The following is a 24,068-nucleotide window of genomic DNA, read 5'->3' on the forward strand; positions in this document are numbered from 1 at the left end:
ACCCTTTTCCAGCAACCGGTTAAACGAATTCCAATGATTGGATGTACCTGCGAGCTCTTAAGCCGTTCGCGGTAAACGTCGGTCTACTTATACCTACCTTACGGTGAACAGGCGAATCGATTCCACCGAGATCCGAAAACGGCCAGGCCCGCGAGAACTTTTCTCCGATTGTTATTTCCCTTACCCTTTTCCCCCCCTCTCCTCTCCCCTACCCTTTCTGTTTTTGTTCGGTAGAAAAGCGCGCGATCGACGGGCATTCGTTAGCGGCGTTTAGTCGATTTTGAATAGAGTACCTAGCCGCGCTATAAAATAAGGTCAGGGGAGAACGAGGAGCAATTCGCCGAGAGCGGTAAAAGGTTTAGGGTATCGGTGTGAAAGTTTATTCCCTGCCGTCGACGTGCATCGCCGGGAAAATAAAGTGACTCGGCTTCGTTCTCGTCATACTGAACGTCGATAACCAGCGCGAACGACGCGAACAACTCGACGAAAAAAATTGGCTTTGTGCTTTACGAGCCGACATTTTTATTAGCGGTCCTACGGGCGGGGATCCGTAAACAATGATTCTCGCCGTGGAAGAAACCGCCGCGGACGGCGATGTGTTCGCAGGAGTTTCCAGCGAATTATCAATGCCTATCGCACTCGGAAACCCACGAATCATCCTCGAAATATAGTCGATAATGTAATCGGGGACTTTCGCGATCGTTATCCTTTCGACGATGCACAGCTGTACGGTAGATAAGGTGACAACTTTTTACAACCATCGGCGCATTGAACGCGTTTGTTCGGAACTGAACGCTTCGAATAAAATAGAAAACGATACCACACGTTGGAAATCATCGGTCCGCTTAATCCATTAGCGCGATACAGTAATGTCTCCCAAACTGACGCTCAGTTTGCGCACAAGAATGGACAATTTGGGAAGAGGAGATACGATTATTCGAGCTGTGCAGCTCGTTTTTATAGTTGTTGATAATCGGTAACTGTTCCAAGTTCGCAATTCCCTTCCCATTCAAGATTCTAGCCCGAAATCTCCCATTAAGCCAGCGGAACTACCTGGTACAATAATTTCTCCACGAGTGTCACAATTTTGCTGTGCCGTGAGTGTCGCGGTGCTATTGCTACGCCCATGTGATTTATCGATTTTCTCGCTACGCCGATGCGAAGATTGGGCGGTTCGTTTTTATAGTTGTTAGTTATAGTTATATTAGTCAAGAACTATGAAAACGAACCGCAAGGCTCGAATAAATCGCATCTCCTCTTCCCAAATTGTCCATTTTTGTGGACAGTCTGAGCGTCGATTAGAGAGGACATTACTGTATTTTCTTCTGCAACGATCGGTAAATAATTGGACCGCGGATCTTTCTGTGGAACAGAAATGTCGCACATTCGTTGCACAAAACGGGAACTGCGCGGACATTTTATTTCTTCCCTTAACAACTCTAACGAGTAACAAACAATGAAGTTGATTTTTCTGAAAATTCGCCGATTCTCTGTCACTTTGAATATCATACGTTTTCGTCTTGTTATTGTAAAAATGGGTGTTTACTCGTATATATGAACAAATTAAATTAAATTAAAGATCTTCTGATACTTCTCTTGTCCTAATAACAATATCTTCGAAAAAAAACGAAGATATTGGATAAAAAGAGACACGAAAAAAAGGAACAACAATCCTAAGACAAGATTTGTCTGCGTAGGAAAAAAAATTGTGCCCGAATCCTAATCCTCGGAAGACGAATGGCTTTCAATGGTCGCGAAAGACGAATACAGAGTCATTTTGACTCGTGATAAAGTTTGCGTTGGAAAATGGTGTTTATCGTTCGCGGGTCAAAATGCGCCCTGCATTCGACGCGCGAGGGTTAAATAAGCAGATTCGGCTAATTCAGAATTTTTCTGCATTGCGAAAGCTCCGGGGGAAAGGGTGCTGCTCGCAATCACGATAAATACAGTCGAAACCGGCGAGACTCGAAGTAACGAGGCGAAGCTGAAGTTCACGTTGTTATCAGCAATTCAATTTCAGCCGCGGCGATAACGGCGGCTTCGCCGAGTTCCTTTTCAATAGGCAGATCAGCGGAGAGAGATGCATCGGCGGCTCGATTTCCTCGCGACGCCTACGAAAATGTTGGCAAACTCTCTCTCTCTCTCTCCCTTTCTCGCTCATTCTCTCTCTCTCTCTCTCTCTCTCTCTCTCCCTTTCTCGCTCATTCTCTCTCTCTCTCTCGCTCTGTCTGCCAGGTTGCTCGGCAGTTCGCGAATTTGTCCCAGTGAAGCGCGAGAAGTTCCGAGGCTGGTTCCGCGAGCCAAGTTATAAATACGTATTCATTCACGGCGCGTTTCGGTCGGCTTAAAGGATTCATAGATTCTTTATTCATGTATGCTAATTGCCGCGCCACGGATTACGCCTATTAGTCACGAGATTCGCCCGGCTATGGGCAGGGGGAAGGGCGGAGGGCGAGAACGGCGACAACGGCGATCCGCGGCTTCTCCGGCTTTGTTTTTTTCCTCGATCGACGAGGATCGTCGACGGGAAAGGACACGACCAACGGTCGTTTTCCGCGATTGGTCACGCATCGATTTCGCAAGACGATCGATTCCACGGCGGAAGATCCGCCCGAGCTCCTCTCCTACTCCCCCGCCGCCTTTCTCTACGAGCGACGCACTTTATCTCCTCGAACGACAGTTATCGTTCGTACATGCGAGTTTTACGAGCGAGAGGGTGCTCGAGCACCACTGGCCTCAACCGCTTCTTACGTAATCCACGAAACGGGATTAATTTGGCGAAAAACGACAGGCTCGCGCTCGCATCGGACGTGGTTACGTTCCCCGCCGGACTGCGGATCTCGTTCGATTCAAACAAAAACGAGTCCAGGGTGCGGAGAACATTCTGTCGGTTCGTGAAAATCGCTCGCCTTTTTCTGCAAATTTTTATTTTGTTTTTTAAATATATATTTATATGTTTATAAATGTATATATATATATATATATATATATATATATATATATATATATATATATATATATATATACATATATATCCAAATATACTTTGTTTTTCAAATTCTATAGATTTTTCGTCAAATCTGCTTGTACCGTTCGTGTACGCTTCTATCTTCCTTCAGATTAAAAATTAAAGAACACGAAGAAGGGGTTACAATTATTTAATTGCGCAAGGGAGGGATAAAGAACGCCGACATTATTGTGATTAAACATTGTTCTTGTTTTGTCTCACTGTCATTATCGTTAACTGTTATTACCGTCATTATTATTTTTATTATTATTATTATTATTATGCACTCGTAATTGTGAATGGTGTTAATAGTTAATAATAGTTTAACGATTTAATAGCAATTTAATTTTAAATTCATTGTGGATAAATTATCGTATTTTATTCGAGTTTAATTTATTGCATTTTATTCTATTCTACTTTATTTCATTTCATTTTCTTACTTTATTTTATCTATTTTATTTTATTTTATGGTATGCGAGCTATGAAGAGATGCGTAAGGAAACCAATGGAGTTCATTGTACGCTCATATTCGTGTATTAGTTATCATTACACTTTCTGTAACAAAGGGTCCACTATATCAACACGACAAACGAATTAGTAATTAAAAAACTATGAATTCTCGAGCAGTTTGTACTCGAAGTAAAAAATGAAAGAATTCGTAGAAGACAATGGAACGACGAACTTTCGTACGAACTGAATAAGATAGCTCGATTACCTACATGTAAATTCTGAAGTCGAACTTCCAACATCGATTTCATCTCCAATTGATTGCAAAAGCGAAACCACATCCTGCTTGAAAGCCCGGCAACAAGCTCCTCGATCGAACGAACGAGACCAACAGATAAGACAGTGTTTCATTTCCAGGACCCACGAGGGACCCTCGATCCTCGTTTCGCCGTGTCCTCGAGGTCCAAATCGCCTCGGCCCGTCGCTACTAAAAGACAAAATTGTTGAAGATCGATCGAGCCGCGGCTCAACGGACCGTTTCCAAGGAACATCGGTCGACACATCGATCGAGTCGCGGCGTTCAAGGTTGATGGAGTCCTATCATGCGTGAATAATCCTCCAATCTTGGTCGTTTCCTTTTCATTTTCGACGGGAAAATAAACAATCGAAGAAACGTCGGGAGAGGGGGTTGGGGGGCTGTTCCGCGCGGAGTAACGGCCGACGTAGCCGTTCCACGAGGAAAAAAAGAATCTTTCATTCCCTTCGTTCCGGGGATGATTCGTGCTCGAGGAGGAGGAGGGAGAGTTGCGTCACGGCCGAGTTGCACCGAATCGGTGAAACGAGACGCGGAAATAAAGCATCGCCGCTGCGCGAAAACCCGCGCCGGCTTGGATAACTGTTTCTCGGATGTTATCGATCTATTTGTCATCGATGTAAGCTGCACCGGCGCGTCGCGTCGCGCCGCGGCGTCGAGATTACGGCGTAGACCCCGCAATTTCGCCGGAAAGCCAGGGCGCGAGAGAACGCGGCCGAATGAGGGGCTATCGTTGTACGTGCTTCCGTTGCGTTATCGTTTGACCGATCCTCCACCCTCCCCGCCCCCTCGGCACACACGGTCACCTATCGCCGATAAAGATACGCACGAACCGTTCGATGCTCGAGATTCCTCGCGTCTTCCCAACGCGACGAGCTCTCCGCCTCGAAAGGCACGGAACACGGCCGGAACAGCAGGCCGGTCGCTGTTGCTCGCGAATTTCAACCCTCCGAGCCACCCCATTTCCCACGGTGCATCGCGGTGCGGTTAGACACCTTGCCCTAACTCCGTTTAGATACACCCTGCTCCAATTATCGCGTTTTAACGCCTTTCTTCGGCTGCAGTTCTCGGCGAATTTGAATCATCGGCTGGCGGCTGGTTCGTTTGATTCTTTCGAGATATTCCGGCTTTCTTAACACGTTCGCTAGCAGCTCCCTAATTTTCCTGCAACTTGTAAACAAAAATGGACAATTTGGGAAGAGGAGATACGATTATACGAACCTCGCACCATTTATAAACGTTGGCAACTCTAAAAATGAGCCGCGAGGCGCGAACAGTCGTATCTCCTATTCCCAAATTGTCCATTTTTGTTTGCAAGCCGAAGGTAAATTAGGGAGAATTTACTCAGAATGAGCTGCGAGACTCGAACAGTTGTATCTCCTATTCCCAAATTGTCCACTTTTGCTTGCAAACTGAAGGTAAATTAGGTAAAATTTACTCCGATTGAGCTGCGAGACTCGAACAGTCGTATCTGCTATTCCCAAATTGTCCATTTTTGTTTGCAAGCTGAAGGCAAATTAGGGAGAATTTACTCCACTCTTATATCTACAATATTTATCGTATTAAATACATCGCATTCTCTTCGAAAATATAAGAAAAATGTCGTCAAAGGAATGCTACAGATTCTCAAAATATCGCGCTAAATTTAAAGAATTATATTCACCGAATTAATTTGACGTTCTTCGCGCGAAATGCAAAATCGTGGTCGTCGCACGCATGCGACGCTGTTAACGAACGTGTTAATTCTGGATTAGCTGTACACGAGTTCATGCAACCTCTTAGATCAACCACCTAGTTCCAAGACAATCTTGACGAACGTTTAACCGTTTGAGTCCCAGAGGGTATTAAAAAAACACTGTCGAAGAATCGCAAACAGCGCAACCGCGCTTTCTCTAAATGCGTACGAAAAGACCCAAGCAGAGCGATATAGCGCTTGTTTTATTTAATGTCGAGAAATACCAAGCGGCGCGATAATAATGAATTAAAAATTTGTATTTTGTAATGTATTATTGCATTATTGTAGTATTTTATTCTACCTATTGTAAAATGTACTATTTACATTAAAAGGAGCTGCGTGATGTACTTGCTTCGGTAAATCTGAGCGCGCTTCGACAATCGGTAACGCATCGTCGGTTGTCCACAATGTTCGAAATGTGCTGGGTTTTCTCGACATAAAATCTCAACAGCGCGATCGCGCTGCTTGGGACTCAAACGGTTAAACAGTTGTATTTCAGAATACGTACAACGTTTAAACGTACAGCCTGATTGGTTGTACGGCCATTGGCAGAAGCGTTCCCAAGAGACTCTTAACCCAGGAAGCTCTGAAAACCTTGGAAGTTCAATGTCTGCGTGAATGATACATCTTACCATTTAGCATCGAAAAGTTAAGACAGTTTCTCCAGTGTTCGAGCAACGGAGTTTCGGCGGAAAACGATCGAATACACAGCCTAGTCGATCAGATACGTTGGAAGAAACGTTCTGAACAGGATCCCAGCCGAGACCCCGAGGGGATTCTAGGTGAATCGACCTGCAAAACGTAAGGCCCTTTCCACGAATGTTTGAACAACCGTGTTTCGAATCAAAACGATCGAATGTGCAGTCTTGGCCGAGGGAACGTTCGCCGAAGGATTCCAAGCAATCAAACGCCTCGATCGGTGTCTGTCGCGAATGATACATCTAACATCTAGCTCGAAAACTTAAGACACTTCCCGGAAATGTTCGAACAACCGTGTGTCAAAGCGAAACGATCGAATAGGCAGTCTAGCCGAGCAGAACGGCCGAGAGAACGTTCGGGAGAGGATTCGGAGCAGCTCGCGGCCAGAGGCTTCGAGTTCGATGTCTACGCCAATGGCAGGTCGCAGCGTCGACGCTATTAGAACGCGTTCCGCGTTTTCGCGGACGCGCATTCGCCGTGAAAGATCATCCGAGCTACCCGATGCTTCTCGAGCCGGCTCTGAAGTCATCGAATGAAACGGTCGAAAAGACTTCTGCCAACTACGAACTCGGTCGCGCATCGCAGCCGCCTCTCTCTCTCTCTCTCTCTCTCTCGCTCCAGTCCGCGGCACTCGACGCGATCTCGGCCTCTCTGGCTCTCTCTCTCTCTCTCTCTCTCTCAGCGGGAACTCGCGAAAGAGCGCGCATCTCGCTCCTCCGGCGCGTCGATTTAGGTCGTTAACGGTAAAACGGCGGCGTTTGCGCCCGCGAAACCAAACGAAGACCCGTTACGACGGCTCTCGATTTTGCTGACGTGCCCCGCGACCGCGCGCGTAATTGCACCTGCACGAAAATTGCGTCACCGTGGAACGTTCTTGAGCGTTGCACGGTTTCAAACGATCACCGGCCGCCCGGAAGACCCGCGCGTTTCCCTTGCCACCGCCATTTACACATTCGACGAGAGGCCGAGGCTCGCGCACACGCGGCGGACTCTCTGTGGAAGACCGGGGGCTTGAACGACAGTCGTTCGGAACACGACTAGAATGTCGATAATTTTCTGGACCCGGAGTCACCCCCAGAATTCGCTCGGCTCATTTCTCCGCCCCTGGTTTGCCTTCCTTTTTTTCGACGATCGTCGCCATCTGTTTCGGTAACAGTTTTCATCGGTTCGCGGCATCTCTTTTGTATGCAATGTACCTCATCCCCTTCCCCCCCTTCTAGCCCCTACCCAAAGTTTGTGCAACGCGGAAAAATGTTTTGCAAAGGGAAATTGCTGGTACGAACCTCGCGCCATGCGCTGTGCTGCTTCGAATGAACGCGCGCTATTCGCGTTGATTTTAATAGAATAATTTTGTATTCGTTTCTTTTGTTTCGCAGTTGATTCTTGCGTTTAGTCCGGCGAAAGTTTCGATACTTTTATCAGTTAATTTTTGACCATTTGTGTAGGTCGTTGTAACGCAGGCACGTTAATTCTTAATCGAGACAACTTTTTCGATTTGAATCGAGTTTTAAGCAACAATTTGAGTATACAGTAATGTCTCCCTAACTGGCGCTCAGATTGCGCGCAAAAGTGGACAATTTTGGAAAAGGAGATACGATTGTTCGAGCCTTGCGAGTCCTTTTTATAGTTACGAATTGTCAACAACTATAAAAACGAGCCGCGAAGCTCAAATGATCGTGTCTCCTCCTCCCAAATTGTCAACTTTTGTGCACAATCTGAGCGTCAGTTAGGGAGAATTTACTGCAGTTGGCTCGCTCGTAGATAAACGTCTAACATAAATATTGAGAATTAGTTGTTGCTTATTGCTCGCACAGTTAAACCGTGGAATATTAGAAAAAGAATATTCTAATTTGTTACAAATCGATAAGATAATTTCGGACGATTCGAACGATTTTTATCTGTGCGCAAAGTTTCGCAGTCTGTTCGTAATGAAGAATCGCGGAATGGTGTGCCATTCATGGAATCAGAATTTTCCGCAATTTTCAATTACTTGTCACGGCGAGTCTGCCGTGGTCGCCGGTGATCGACAAGCAACAGTCGACAAAGAAAGGTCGCAATCGACAAAATAAAACTCGATCGAAATAACATTAGCGATTTGACGAATGGAGTTAATATGGGAGAACCGACTTAAAGTCGCAAATAATTGCGCGAAAACGTCGCTATTTTTACTCTTACCGTGGCAAACCGACAAACAGCCGTGTGCAGACGCGTTGTATTAAATCACGGTAAACAAACGTGCGTGTACAGAATGTTCACTCTGAAGCGTACAATTCCTTCGCTATCGTGCCACCACGAATGTAAACATTTCTTTCATAAAAAGAAATATGAACAATTATTTCTCGAATCGAACTTCGCTACGACTCCGTCCCGCAGTGACACAATTTTTCTCGCGCAGAGGGTCTCGGAATTAGGTGAAAATGTTCGACGCCGTGCTTGGTTACCGCGCAGCGTCATCGACTGTTTAACCAACATTCCTGAGCAACACCGTGGAATCCGCAATCAACGAACTCCGAAGCGTAAATATCACTGCTGCGAACACGCAACAATGAAATAAAAAAGAAAAAAAAAGCGATAAAATTCGATCGAAGCGTCCCAGCTATACGCTCCGCCTACCGAAAATTGAACGCTGCAAAATTCCAAACACAATATTATGACTGCAGTTGCACCTCTAGGTCATGGGTGAGCGCGCGGTACGCCTGACAATTTCGCGCGATCCAACATGTTACATAACATTTCGTCGCGGCGTCGTTCGTGTAATTGTAAGAAACAAAAATGGCATTCGAACAAATATCGAACGGCGAACGGGTGGTGAACGTGTGCACGAGGTCCCCCCGGTGTGCTCCATTCGCTCGGATCGCAATTTATCGCGAGGCTCGAATGTTTCGAAAGATGTCACGTTACTGCGTTAGCGAGCGTGTCCGCTCGGTCGGTCGGCGCGTCATCGTCGCGGATTCTTTCGTTGGTCGGTCGAAAGGTTCGTCGGTCCGTCGGGGGGGACACACCGATCGAGCATCGCGACAGGACAATGGATCTACCGAGGGGCCAGGTATACAAGCTTAACCTGTGCAACGAGAAAGCTGCGTGTAACCGTTACGCCGATGGCCAACAGCGAAAATATCCAAAAAAGAATCGAGAAGAAAATAATGTTTTAACTCACCTAAAACGGCTCTCGGCTGCTCCTCGTGCGTTTACGCCTGCGGCTTATCTTGCTTGCACTTTTTAGATCGTACTCGATTAACAAGATAAACACAAAACGTACATAAATACGTACTTATATAAATATATATATGTATATATCTATATATACATATATAGTTGTATGTACGTATGTGTACTATGTATATGGATACGCGTGTCTCGCGAAGAAGACGAAGACGAAGAAAAAAAGGAAAGAAAAAAAAAAGGAAGAAGGAGAAAAAAAAGAAACGAGGCACTAGCGCGACTTGTATACGCCGATCTCACCTATATCGGTTTACGATCGAGCGACTTCTTTATCCATCGAAGCACAACCGTGTCACAATATCTCGAACCTCAAGGATCCTTCTTGTTTCCGCACTTGCGACGAGGATCGACGACGGTGTACGTGCCGTTTTACCGAGCGAACTTCACCAAAGAGATCGCCGTTTATACCGTCTACACGATTACACGCCGGTTCTTCTCGATCGAAAGAAAAAAATATGTATACGATAATCGATAGGTCGATTATCCGTCCCCGTTCCGATCCGAGATCGAGTCTCGCGTGTCACGTCGCGCCTGACGAGCCTGGGCACAGCACACCTCCGTCCCGACGAAGTATCATTCCACGTCTGTCTTCTTAGGCACGAGGCCGAGGGGAGAGACCTTCGGAGCCCGAGACCTTCGGGGCCCGCACTTTGTGAGAGGGACGAGCAGGTATATAACACGACGTTAGAATCGGGGCCCTCTCGAACGCGACGCGACGCGACGCGCGACGAGACGAGACAACTACGAGACTGCTGCTCTCTCCGCTGGTTTCCTGTGCCCCGGCACGACACGTCGCGGTGGCGTCCCGAGGAACGAGAAGCCCAGTCGTTAAACCAGACGATCGCACAAAGGACAATCGGCGATCTCTCTTTTCTTCTCTCTCTTTATCTCTCTGTCTTTCGCTTTCTCTCTCTCTCTCTCGCTCTCTCACTCTGTCTCTCTTCGTCTCACAGTCTCTCTCTCTCTCTTTCTCTCGCTCTCTCTCCCTCTGCGTCCCGGTCTCGTTCGTTTTCTCCCGGGTCCTCTCCCGCTCTCTGCGGTATGTGTCGTCGCGCACTGTTTTCACACGATCCTGCGGAACCCGCGAACCGCGCACCGCGCACCCTTTTTCCTGTTTTTTTCGTATCTCGAGGTATTCTGTCAGTGACCGCGACCGTCTACCGTCTCCCGTACGACTACGAGCCGCGCGCCACTCCGTCCCGGCGACGGTGATACTGTCGTCGGCTCGTCGACGAGATCCGTTGAGTTTCCTCCGGTTTTTCACGTTGTCCGCCCAGAACGGGTATCGCGATCGCGTCTCTACACGTCCGTACGTCGCGGGCGCCGATGGCGGAATGAACCGGTGGCGCCGCGAGACCCGACACAGGCGCCCTCGCGAACTAAACGCGCCTTTCCGGGAACCAACACGCGCGCGACACTCACCAACACTGCGGAGCCGACCACGGACCTCGTTCTCTCTATACAGAGCCGGTGCGTCTCGCTCGCTCTCCCTAGTCGATGCCAGAAATACGCCGCGCACGAATACACGGAAAATGAGTAGGGTCGTACGACAGCTACACTCCGCCGAATCTATAATGGATATTCGCACCGACGGACCACCTGGCCCGCCTCCCCTTACTACACCACCATATAACGGGTGTCCGAACACCGACAGCCCCGAGGACGACTACGTTTCTCCGACGGATACCTACTTCGGGCGCGTGAGTACGAACTCTGGTTACTTCGCTGATTAGGGATTCGAGCGGGCTCGGAAAAGTAGCGTTTGCTTCGGTTGCGGATCAGTTTCGGAGTTGCTTCGACCGGACTAGAGGCGCGACTGTCGGTTACGTTTCCGTGGAATATCAATGACACCGAGATATCTTGAAGATATCATCGATGCATCGAATTATCTGTGAGATATCGTCGCCGATGAATGGGAGCTTCGAAACTTCGGTGACCGAGGTGAGGCGAACAATTGTACGGGCTTCTTTACCGCTTATATTTTAATGTTACAAAAATTCGAATGTTTGGATCGCCGCGCTAATTGATCGTGCACGTAGATGGCGCTCTGGTTCGAACCTGTGTATCGTCCGAAGTAACATGAATTAATCGTTCTTCTATTGGGTTGGGGAATAAGTTCGTAGCGTTTTTATTTCAAGGCGATTTTCTTTGTTGTTTTCGTTAAGCTCGTGAGGCACCCAGGCTCCCAATTTTTCGGCAAATCCCATTGAATGAAGATGATTGAGAATCGTTTTATGATCGCAGTTCATTTTTTCGGCCAATTCACGATGTGTTTGGTGACCGTCCTCCTTCGAAAGTGCTTTGAGACGCTGTTTGTCGAATTCGGAAGGTCTTCCGCTGCGGGGCGTGTCGTCGACGTCAAAATCGCAATTTTTGAACTTTGCAAACCATTTCCGTGCTGTAGACTCGCCTATGACACCTTCTCCGTATACGTTGCAAATGTCCCGGGCTGCTTCGGCAGCTTTTTGGCCTCGATGAAGAGCGAAGAAGAGAAGGTGTCGAAAGTGTTGCTTTTTACCTCCTGGATATTCCATTTCTAAGCCTCGAAAGTAATAGAAACTTAAATTACTCAAAAAGACGATTAGCACAGTTTCGTAGAGCAGAAAGAGCTCTATCGAATGAATATTATACACTTTGTCAAACAGCAAAAAATCGTTGTAAAATAAAAGAAAATATAAAAACGCTACGAACTTATTCCCCAAGCTAATACATTTGAGACGACAATTGTCGTTTCACTTAATAGAAATCTGACACTCGAAATTACTTTTAAGTAATAATTTCAGAAGAAGTAGTTCTCTCACGTGAATCCAAATGATTTGTTACACTCTGTGATCGCAATTGTCGTCGTTTTTGAACAGTTCTTAAGAAGTTCCCTTGATGCTCGACTTCGAAAGAACGATTAGAAAACTCCCGTTCCGGAAAACGTTCGTTGAACATTTTGCAGTCAGTCGTATCGGAAAAACGAAAGTATCCCAGAACTATCGGGCACAAAATCCAAGCCGTTCACGTTCGAACGGGACAACGCGGGTTCACTGCATTTACCGCATCATTACCAAAAGCTGTTATTACCCGGCGTAAACGCGAACCCGATCGTATGTTTAAGCGCCGGTAATTGCACGAAGACGCCGGTGCCACTTCTTGTTTATCAGTTTAGGGAAGAACATCCGAGCGATCTGCCGCGATGTCGCTTTCTACGCGCGGCGCACCAGGAAAAGCGAATTGTATCTTCGAAATCTGCATTTCTCGGGTGCCGCGTCGGGCATACATTAAAAGTTACGTTACTGCCGATTTCGCTTTCGCTCCGGCGGCGTACCGAACGCCGGAAGAAGAATCGAAGCCGCTCTAACGGGTGTCCCTCGGTGAATCGACGCTTTCGACTCGTCCTCTTCCCCCCCTGTCGCCCCTTCCCCGCGGCTTCGCGTCGCGTCGCGGCAGCTCTCTCGCTTACACAACGCGCGCACAATTATTAAATCAGCCTCGTTCGTTCGTTAAACGATCGAAATTAGCGCCGTAAAGTGAAACTTTTTAATTAGCAATAATCGCGCTCGGATAGAAATTCGTCGGCGTACGAGCAACTCCGATATGATTGATAGAGGCTAGCTCGTTACCTTCGCGTCGTAATCGTAATGAAACCTTCGGTGTTCTTCAACTCTGCTCCTGATAACTACGTTAATTGGCCTCTGAACAACCCACACGGGTCCGCGCCCCCTCTCCCCCCTCTAACGGGTGTCTGCGTTTCAGCTGGATTTTTCGAAGCTGTCGCGAACCCAATGCTCTCCGGATTTAAGACGGAATTATGCGACGATGCGCGTGCTTTTACTTTCAATTAATTAACCGAGCGTCGTTTACATATAATTTAGGGATTATTGTAAGCTCGGTCTAATACATTTGGAGCAGGGATGGTGCGAATTGTTCGATATGCTCGATCAAATGCTCTCCGTCGCGGAAGTACAGGCGAGTGCACAATAACTCTGCGAAAAAGGAGGGACGAGTCGACGGTGGATCGAGAGCCCTGAATACACTTCTCGCGCAACAGCGTTGACGATTTGGACATTTCACCGCCGAATCACAAAGAATATTACGTTAACAGCATCCTCGGGGATTGAGACGCGGAGTTCGTCGACCGACGAAGTTTCCCAGAACGATCCCCGATTCGCGGAGAACCTGCGCGACTCGGGGCCCTCGAAATCAGAGAGTCCCGTTACACGCATTTTCCTGCGGCTGTTATCGTAACGTGCAATTAGCTCGGTTGCGTCATAACGCGCTTCCTTATTTACATCTGGGGACGGACGCGAGGCAGGAAAACGAAGAAAAACCGGCGCGTGCAACGAATCCAACCGTGGCTGTCGTTCGATGTAATCTTGGAAATAGAGGGGCTTCGAGGAAACTCATTACAACGGCTCGCACTTTGTCGTCGTCGACGTTGTTGTCGTCGTCGTCGACGTCGACGGGAGTCGTCCGCGTTGCGCCGACTCGAAACCATTGGCGGACTTGCTCGTTTCTTCTCCGAAGGAAAGAGGAGCCGAGCCGAGTGCCGTTCCTTTCGACCCCGTGTTGCCAATATCCGTTGAAAACGCGACATCGGAATGCCCGCGCCGAACGCTCTGCAGCCTTTCAACCGTGCGCGGCCGTATGGAATCCGGCGAAACTTATTCCCGACAATAACAACGTTTTCGGGATCAAGATAAATCCGAGCGGCGGCGCATCGGCCCGGTTATTTCGACCCCCCGCGGCAACGAAAGCGGCGCCGATTCCACATTAATTACCGATAATCTACTTACAAATGGTCTTCCGCGGCCTCCGAACCCGCCGGCGCGGCGTCCGGTTCATTACATTGTTAATTATCGGTATCAATTGCATCGTTGACCCTTCGCGCGCAACACGTTTCCACGATTACTTTCGGGTTTTCGAGGCGTTCGCCTCGATTTACCTTGTCGCGATGCGTGCACTGCGAATCGTTGCGTCAAGGTCCGCGCAATGCTGAAAATTACTCGAGAAGGAGGAACTAAGGGTTGAAATGATACGGGGGTCGGAATCAGGGACTTTATACCGGTATGGTTTTGATACAGGCATTATTCCAGCAAAGCTATATATCGTGACCGATATAATACCGAAATATGTACCAATAGCTTTATAATACCGAAACCGATGTATAGTAATGTTTCTCTAATTGACACTCAGATTGTACACAGAAAAGGACAATTTGGGAACAGGGGATGCGATTATTTGAGCCTTGCATCTCGTTTTTATAATTGTTGACAATCGGCAACTATACAAATGTGCCTCAAGACTCGAAAAATCGTGTCTCCTCTTCCCAAATTGTCCATTTCTCTGCACAATCTGAGCGTCAATTAGGGAGAATTTACTGTACTACTGAAAACCGAAATAAATAACGGTGTTATTTCGGTATCCCGTTCGGATAGGAGTTATTAAAGATTAAAGTGATGAGTCTTGAGGCTTTTGTTATTTAACCAGGCTTTTATAAGACAAGTCATAAGTCCAGTAAATATAATAACGATAAGAAAATAATGCCGGTTATTGCCATGTGCTCGAAAGAATCCAGAAAATTATAATGAAATCTAATTAAAATTATAACGAAGTTATAATACCGTTATTTTACATTTTGGTAAGAATCGCTGTTCGAAACTCGAAACATCATAAGTCCAGTAAATATAGTAACTATAAGAAAATCATTTGATTTGCCTTGTGCTCAAAAGAATCTAGAAAATTATAATGAAATCTAACCTAAAATTATAACGAAGGTGCAACACCGTTATTTTACATTTTGGTAAGAATCGCAGTTCGAAACTCGAAACATCATAAGTCCAGTAAATATAATAACTATAAGAAAATAATTTTATTTGCCTTGTGCTCAAAAGAATCTTGAAAATTATAATGAAATCTAATCTAAAATTATAACGAAGGTGCAACATCGTTATTTTACATTTTGGTAAGAATCGCAGTTCGAAACTCGAAACATCATAAGTCCAGTAAATATAATAACTATAAGAAAATAATTTTATTTGCCTTGTGCTCAAAAGAATCTTGAAAATTATAATGAAATCTAATCTAAAATTATAACAAAGGTGCAACACCGTTATTTTACATTTTGGTAAGAATCGCTGTTCGAAACATCGCGACAAAATCGTCTTACATCGATACACCGCGAACGTTCTCTAAAAAAAACAAAAACAAAAGGAGGAACGGGGTTGTAAGCGATCCGTTACGTATATCTGGTGATAGAGTAATGTCTCTCTAATTGACGCTCAGATTGTCTACAGAAATGAACAATTTAGGAAGAGGAGATACGATTATTCGAGCCTTGTGGCTCGTTTTTTAAGGTTATCAATTGTCAAGAATTATAGAAACGAGCCGCAAGGCTCGAATAATCGTATCTCCCCTTCCCAAATTGTCAATTTTTCCGCACAATCCGAGCGTCAGTAAAGGAGACACATTACTGTAATTCGGTCTCTGACGAGGATTGCAACGAAATTGTGGCTCAAACATCGAACACCAGCATCGGTAAATACGTGCACACGTTCAAACGAGGAATCTAGTCGAGCAGCCGAGCGTCGATCTAGCAAAATAATCCAGCGCAGAACCGCGGCATCCGAACGTCAAAATGGCCACAGCCAGCTCGACGTAAGGGCAGCAGACATTTTAGGGCACGAGGGCAACTCGCCGACCCCTTGCGCGACCATTTCGGCAAACTGCGCTCGCGCGAATTCCCGTTTAATCCCACGATTCGCGCGTGTTCCCAGCATCTCTAGGCCCTGGATCGAAAGAATCGAGGCGCGGCGAAAAGAAAGTCCCCCTCGCGTGTTTCCCTGCGGGTCTGCGAGCGAGCGAGCGAAAGAACGAGCGTGCTCTCCGCGTCTCGTCGTCTCCGTTGCACCGCGCCGGCTCGAAACCATCGGAGAGGACAGTCGTTTCCCATCCGGTGGAAGAGAGGAATCGTTCGTCGGTTCGGTCGCGTACCTCGCGAACCACGACGCGTAAAGAAAGAAGAAAAGGAGCAGGGCGGCGGGGCGCGGGGTGAAGGGGAGCGGCGACGAAGGCAGCGGCGGCGGCGGCAGCGGCAGCGGCAGCGGCAGCGGCAGCAGCAGCAGCAGCGAGAGACACGTTGCGAGGGCGACAGGGGCTGAGAGGGGATTCCTGGATCGAAAGACGGTGGAAGGGATGTTCGAGGGGGCGAACGAGAAGGGGGATCGGGCCGGGCCGCGGGGGGAAGACGGGAGCAAGGGAAAAAAGGCACGTCGCCGTCCGAATGGATGCGATACGCCGCGTCGCGGAGATCGTACGCAACGCTCGCTCGCCGCTAGCTAGCTTTACTCGTGAAAGCCTAACGAACGCTCTCCTCCTGCGCGAATTTCTGTCCTCCTTCTGTCGCCAGGTACGCAGGCACCTGCGAGATAATGCCTTGCTAACGCCCGGCGCACCGCTGACCCGGCTCCGCCGCCTTGCCAGATCGTTCGTGGACAGTGTCCTTCCTCCTGATCGAACGGCTCGCAAACACGGAATCGCCGTTGCCCACTCGATCGACTAACGCGACGAGCATATTTTCGTTAGGAATTAGGCTCTAGGATTGGGAATTAGGATCTGGCTGCCGCGACGCGATGGCGAAATCTTTGCGAGCCCGCGCCCTAATCGAATGTCGCGCAAAATCGATGCCGGCCGTCCGAGATCGCTGCGCGTCGCAGCCGTTGTCAACAATGATTTCGCTGCAACGACGTGTCGATGGAATATTCGATTAGGGCGTAATCTTAGGCCGCAGTTCTACTGATTCTGCTCACACCTGCTTCCACACGTTTCCGACAGGCGTGAACCGTTCCGACGAAAAACGCGTTCGCGACAGATCGTTCGCGCTCTCGATCGCGGCGAAGCGAACGCGGGATCGTCCGCATTTTTAGCGGCATATCGACCAGCTCGCGTCGATATTTGCGCGCGACAACGCTTCTTAATTCGTCGCGACGCCGTCGGACCGTCCAGGAACGTCCGGGCGATTTCCATTGTCGCCATTTCTCGCAGGAACGTCGCGAATGCGCCGAAAGCGCGTTACGGCGACCAGCGGCGGCGGGTGATTACGGATCGACGACGATTTCGTCGCAGGACGCGGTCAATTAATCCTTGAATTACCACACCCGGGTCTTTTAGGACCCAGAGGCCTGCCTTGATCGTTTAAAACTTGACGCAGTTTGCCATTTTTTTATGGCAGAGCGATAACGAATTAATATTATTCAACGATGAGTACAACTCTTCTTAGAAATTAACCCTTTCTCTACGGCAGCTCCATCCGCCGAAGTACCGTCACCGAACGGAAACTCGCTCCGGAAATATGCACAGTGCGCGTGGTTTCTGTATATACGTTGTTCTAAGTCTTAAATAATAACTGTGCCGAATAAAACAATCGTTGCTCTAATGTAACAAGTATATTTACATTTTTAATTGAAAAAGACTTACAAAATTATCGGTAACATAGGTGTTTATATAATTACAAAGCCTAACGATTAAATGTTTAATATAATTAATAACGAGACGAAAATTATGATAACATAATAATACGTAAAAACTAATAATATAATTCTGTGCGATATATTCGAAAGCAAGGATCTATACCAGGGGTGTCAAACACAAAAGCTAACTTGGGCCAAATAAACAATGCTTAACTTTAGGTGGGCCGTAAAAAAGAATCAATGTTCATAGAAACAAATATTTTTATTTTGACTAGTACACTGTAATAAACATATATAAAGTTAAATTATTGATTACGTCTTGATACTTGACATCTCTTCTCTGATACTATCTTTCCTATTTCGGGAGAAATTTTATTGGCCGAGACTATTTCTATTTTATTTTTACTTTGCGTCGGATATATTGACCGGGCCGCAAAAATGTTCATCTCGGGCCGCATGCGGTCCGCGGGCCGCAAGTTTGACACTCCTGATCTATACAAAGGCCAACATCGCAATCTTTGCACTCGCACCGCGAATCCGTTCTTTTATCATTTTTGCTACAAATTACACATCCGCGTCTTCTGTATACACTTCATTTCGATGCCGCATATACGCGGCACCCGTGCCCACAGGTCGTCGAGTGGGTGCCGCATATATGCGGCGCTCGGCGCGAAAGGATTAAAAAAAAGAAATAAGTACTACAACAAAATTTTCGTCCGTAACGTTTGTATACGTGAAGTGATCGCGTGGAACTCCCAATCGCCGGCACTGCGAGGGTTAAGAGCCGACTACCGATCGCACCGGAAGTCCTCGGATTCCGCTCGATCAACGCGCGCGTAAAGGATCGCCGCGAGTTCCCTGCGGCCGCCTAGTATTTTTCCTCGGAACGGAGCGTGTTTACGGGGGAAACTCGCGCCGGGCCTCGTAAATACGAGATTCGCGGCCGCGGGAAAGATAAATATTTTCGCGAACAAGTAGTCGGCCGTTCTCCGTGCTCGACCCCGCCAAGTGCATCCGCGAAGATGCAAAGTCGTTACGTAACCGCGCACACGCATGCACGCCGGTCCTTCGCGAGGGTGCGCGTGTGCGTGTGCGTGTGCGCGTGTGCGCAGCCAGCACGGATGAAAGATTAACGAGGATTGATCCCTTCGAAAGCGACGCGGGAGCATATTTATTGTAACCTTGACACAGTTCCCGGCATCGGGCTCTCTTCCTAGATCCAGGCCGAGGGGGTTCCCGTGCCCCGTCCTCGCGCGCGCCTCGCGCCCCGCGCCGTTTCGACCCCGTGGAACAGAGGCGGGACAATTTTATCGCTAATGCGCGCCGCTGCGCCGCGGTACACGTGTTACAGAACTCTCTCCGCGTTGCATCATAACCGCGTATCGATCCGGCGAACATTGTAACACGATGGCAACGATGATGTTTCATTTACCCTGGCGCGGGAGGTCCGGGCCCGCGCGAACCGGGGCGTCAAGGAGAACTGTATGAAATCGTCGGAGGCAACTGTACGAAACAAACGCGTCGGGTTTATCCTGCTATCCCGTTTCACGGATGTCCGTGCGTCACGGTCTGCTCCGAATAGAAATTCGCTGACGATTTCTTTTTCGTAACCGCGGCAACACTCGAGTGACACTGGTAACTGCTTGCCGATTGTCAACAACCACAAAAACGATCCGCGAGGCTTGAATAATCGTATCGCCCCTTTCTAAGTCGTTTATTTTTGTTTACGAGCCGAGGAACAACTTCGGCGAATTTACTGTATTTTGCGCGAACATGAATGGCAATGTCCGAGCACTAGTATGACGTCAGGAGCGCATTTCCACTCTGAGGGTTCCAGGTGAGTTCCAATTCTTTAATAGCCATTTCAGACGATCAGCTGTTTATGGCAATACCAACGAACAGATCGACGTTGATCTCACGGAAGTAGGTCCAAGAATTGAATCGATTCTGGCCTTAGACACCCAGAATAATCGTATCGCCTCTTTCTAAATCGTCTACTTTTGTTTACGAGCCAAGGAACAACTTCGGCGAATTTACTGTATTTTGCGCGAACATGAATGGCAATGTCCGAGCACGAGTATGACGTCAGGAGCGCATTTCCACTCTGAGGGTTCCAGGTGAGTTCCAATTCTTTAATAGCCATTTCAGACGATCAGCTGTTTGTGACAATACCAACGAAAAGATCGACGTTGATCTCACGGAAGTAGGTCCAAGAATTGAATCGATTCTGGCCTTAGACACCCTGAATAATCGTATCGCCTCTTTCTAAATCGTCTATTTTTGTTTACGAGCCGAGGAACAACTTCGGGGAATTTACTGTATTTTTCGCGAACATGAATGGCAATGTCCGAGCACTAGTATGACGTCAGGAGCGCACTTCCACTCTGAGGGTTCCAGGTGAGTTCCAATTCTTTAATAGCCATTTCAGACGATCAGCTGTTTGTGACAATACCAACGAAAAGATCGACGTTGATCTCACGGAAGTAGGTCCAAGAATTGAATCGATTCTGGCCTTAGACACCCTGAATAATCGTATCGCCTCTTTCTAAATCGTCTACTTTTGTTTACGAGCCGAGGAACAACTTCGGGGAATTTACTGTATTTTGCGCGAACATGAATGGCAATGTCCGAGCACGAGTATGACGTCAGGAGCGCATTTCCACTCTGAGGGTTCCAGGTGAGTTCCAATTCTTTAATAGCCATTTCAGACGATCAGCTGTTTGTGACAATACCAACGAAAAGATCGACGTTGATCTCACGGAAGTAGGTCCAAGAATTGAATCGATTCTGGCCTTAGACACCCTGAATAATCGTATCGCCTCTTTCTAAATCGTCTACTTTTGTTTACGAGCCGAGGAACAACTTCGGGGAATTTACTGTATTTTGCGCGAACATGAATGGCAATGTCCGAGCACGAGTATGACGTCAGGAGCGCATTTCCACTCTGAGGGTTCCAGGTGAGTTCCAATTCTTTAATAGCCATTTCAGACGATCAGCTGTTTGTGACAATACCAACGAAAAGATCGACGTTGATCTCACGGAAGTAGGTCCAAGAATTGAATCGATTCTGGCCTTAGACACCCTGAATAATCGTATCGCCTCTTTCTAAATCGTCTACTTTTGTTTACGAGCCGAGGAACAACTTCGGGGAATTTACTGTATTTTGCGCGAACATGAATGGCAATGTCCGAGCACTAGTATGACGTCAGGAGCCCATTCCCACTCCGAGGGATAAACGTTTCAGGTGAGTTCCAATTCTTTAATAGCCATTTCAGACGATCAGCTGTTTGTGACAATACCAACGAAAAGATCGATGTAGATCTCACGGAAGTAGGTCCAAGAATTGAATCGATTCTGGCCTTAGACACCCTGAATAGTCGTATCGCCTCTTTCTAAATCGTCTACTTTTGTTTACGAGCCAAGGAACAACTTCGGCGAATTTACTGTATTTTTCGCGAACATGAATGGCAATGTCCGAGCATGACTATAACGTCAGAAGCCCATTTCCACTCCGAGGGATAAACGTTCCAGGTGAGTTTCAATTCTTTAACCGTTCGAGTCCCAAGCATCGCGATCGCGCCGTTCAGATCTTGTATCGCGATCAAACTTTAGTGACGCGCGTACATCGCGTAGCTGTATTTTCTCATTTTTTTCCTTTTTATTTTGTTTGTCAATCTTGACGGGCGCTATCGCGCCGGTTCTCTTCGCAATGAATTAAGACAAGCGTTATCACGCTGTTCGCCACTTTTCGACCGTGTTTTCTGAATAACTCCTGGGACTCAAACGGTTAATAGCCATTTCAGACGATCAGCTGTTTGTAACAATACCAACAGAATGACGACAATCATCGACGTTGATCTCACGGAAGTAGATCCAACAAATGAATCGATCCTGGCCTTGGACGTCCTGAAATCGTCGAAAGCACCCTCCTCGCGGGGTGGTGAAAGGCGGCAAATCCCAAACTATTTACGTGCGCTAATCGGAGAAAGGAAGTCTCGCGGTTTCTGCAAGGATCGTCGAACGGTCCACCCCTGGGCGGAAGTCGCGAAAGGGGTAGGAAATGTTCGACGGTGGTGTCGTCGTCGTCGTCGGCGTTGACGTGGTAGGCGTCGATGGGTCGCAATTTACAGCGGCGCAAAACGATTTCGAGAGGAAAGCCGGCTCTCGCAGCCGCCGTGTCTGCGTATGGATCGGGCTTTAGAAGAGCGGACGCGAGCGAACAGGACAGAACAGAGCAGAACAGAACAGAACAGAACGGAGCAGAACAGAACGAGCAAGCGAGCGAGCGAGCGGATCTCTTTGTGTAACACGAGGGCCGCAGGGCCATCTTCTTTCTCCTCTCTGGACGGCCTCTGATACCTACTCCCCTCCGTCCGTGTCCCGCCGGTTTCTCATCCTCGTTCTTCCTCTCCCGGAGAGGGCCGGAGAACCGAGAGACCGTCTCCTCTGACGCCGCTCTCCTCTCTGTCCTCGCGACGAGTCATCTCGTTTAGGATCGTGCAAGCGCCCCGGCGGTGCGGCGCGGCGCGGCGCATCGCATCGCATCGCATCGCATCGCATCGCATCGCATCGCATCGCGACTCTCTCGGCTCGGCTCGGCTCGGCCTGGCGAGGGGAGCGAGGAGGACTCGATGCCACGGGAACGACGTCGGGCGGGAGGGTGGCGCTGGGGGGACGGATCGTTGGCTGCGGCGATGCGAACACCATCGTCGTCGGCGTCGTCGTCGTCGGCGTCGTCGTCGTCGGAGGGGAAGACGGAGGGGAGAAGAACGGGCCGGCGGCGGCCGGTGAGCCAAGGAACGAGGAGAGGAACCGAGAAGAGAGGCGACAGGGTCGAGGGAGAGTAGCTACGGGACAGAAGGATATATGGCTGTGTATTATGTACTCGGGAACCGTGTTACATACGCCTTCGTTCCTCCATGTACCCCGGCGAGCAGGTGTGCGTTTCCTCGTGCACGCTCCCCAACGATCCTCTATATTGGTTCCAACGCCGCGTCGGTGTGTTCTGCGCACACACGGCCGACGAGAGCTGATCGAGAGAGAGAGAGAGAGAGAGAGAGAGAGAGAGAGAGAGAGAGAGAGAGAGAGACTCGATCCGCACGCAACCGGCCAGCCTCGAAGAACCCGCGAACAGATCACGCGAGTCGCGTGAAAAATCGGATACCCAGAGCTGCGGGTCCTGCGGATCGCATTATGCCGCCGAATGTGCGGATCGGAGAGGCCCGGGGGCCCTTCTTCAAGCAGCAGCTTCGGAAACGTTGTTAGGTAAATTGCTAATCGTTGCGAACGTTCCTTCTGAATTCTTGTTCTCTAATAGCCGGTTTAAATCGTCAGCGTACGTTGGCTTCGGTAACAGCGTCTCGAAGAGAGTTCACTGGTACATACATATGTATGTAGGAAATGTGAGCGTTTGCGATGATGTTCTTCACGGTCAGTTTGGAAGAATGTTTTTGCTATCAGTGTATGTACGATTCTTATGAATTCGATTGAAACGTAGTTCTCCGATATGGCCGTCGAAGACATCCGGAGGATGTTATAATTTACGTGCGTTTATGTTACACCATGTATATATGCTGTAATTTAATATACGTTTCATTTCCTTCGTTTAATCCTTAACTGATGTAACAGAGTACCAAAACGTTGTATTTTATTTTCTAGCAAAAATATAATTTTATATATATATTTCTTTTTTATTATTTTATACACTGGCTAAGAATGAAATATCGGTGGAGCATCTATCAACGTGTCTTTTTTCTAATTTGTCGAAGTCTATTTTCTGATGATTCTAAAATCGCAACTGCCTTTGTCAATTTTGTTAACAAAGTTATTTTACCCGATGGTCGAGTGAAATAAAAAAAAATTTCGAAAACGGAACAATGAAACACGAAACTGTAAAAGAACTGTCCTCGTCTCTTCGTAACTTGGGTTTAAAACGGACGGTCTAAGTATTAAAACGATACGATTGACGCAACGGAATCGTCGATATAAATTATCGCTACCAACTAATGAGAAACTAATTATAATCTATCGAGAACTTCTGCTGGGATATTTAATGAGCGACACGCAGCGAACTCTGGCGGTCGGAATGATTACCAAACGATCTGCTTCGCGTTTCCATCAGTACCGACCGTAGGTAAGTCTCTGACAATTCACACGGAAGAATTTCATAATCGCAAATACAAAATTTCTATA

The 24,068-nt window shown here is 47.8% G+C and overlaps 1 protein-coding gene across 12 annotated transcripts in view; it reads right to left on the reverse strand.

The window, feature by feature from the left end:
• The window catches only part of LOC117221835 (bromodomain adjacent to zinc finger domain protein 2B), a 396,271-nt gene extending 385,434 nt beyond the window's left edge, over positions 1–10,837 (reverse strand). For 6 of the 12 annotated variants that reach the window (XM_033473112.2, XM_033473111.2, XM_033473107.2 and 3 more), the window contains exon 1: positions 9,359–10,836. The gene's annotated coding sequence lies outside the window, so the exon portion shown is untranslated. Of the gene's footprint in view, positions 1–9,358 lie in introns of all 12 variants that reach the window. The other 6 variants (XM_076523809.1, XM_033473120.2, XM_033473108.2 and 3 more) reach the window with 5 other exon arrangements.
• Between the last annotated feature and the right edge of the window lie 13,231 nt (positions 10,838–24,068).

Source organism: Megalopta genalis, chromosome 7 (assembly GCF_051020955.1).
Source record: "Megalopta genalis isolate 19385.01 chromosome 7, iyMegGena1_principal, whole genome shotgun sequence".
Classification (NCBI taxonomy): Eukaryota; Metazoa; Arthropoda; class Insecta; order Hymenoptera; family Halictidae; genus Megalopta; species Megalopta genalis.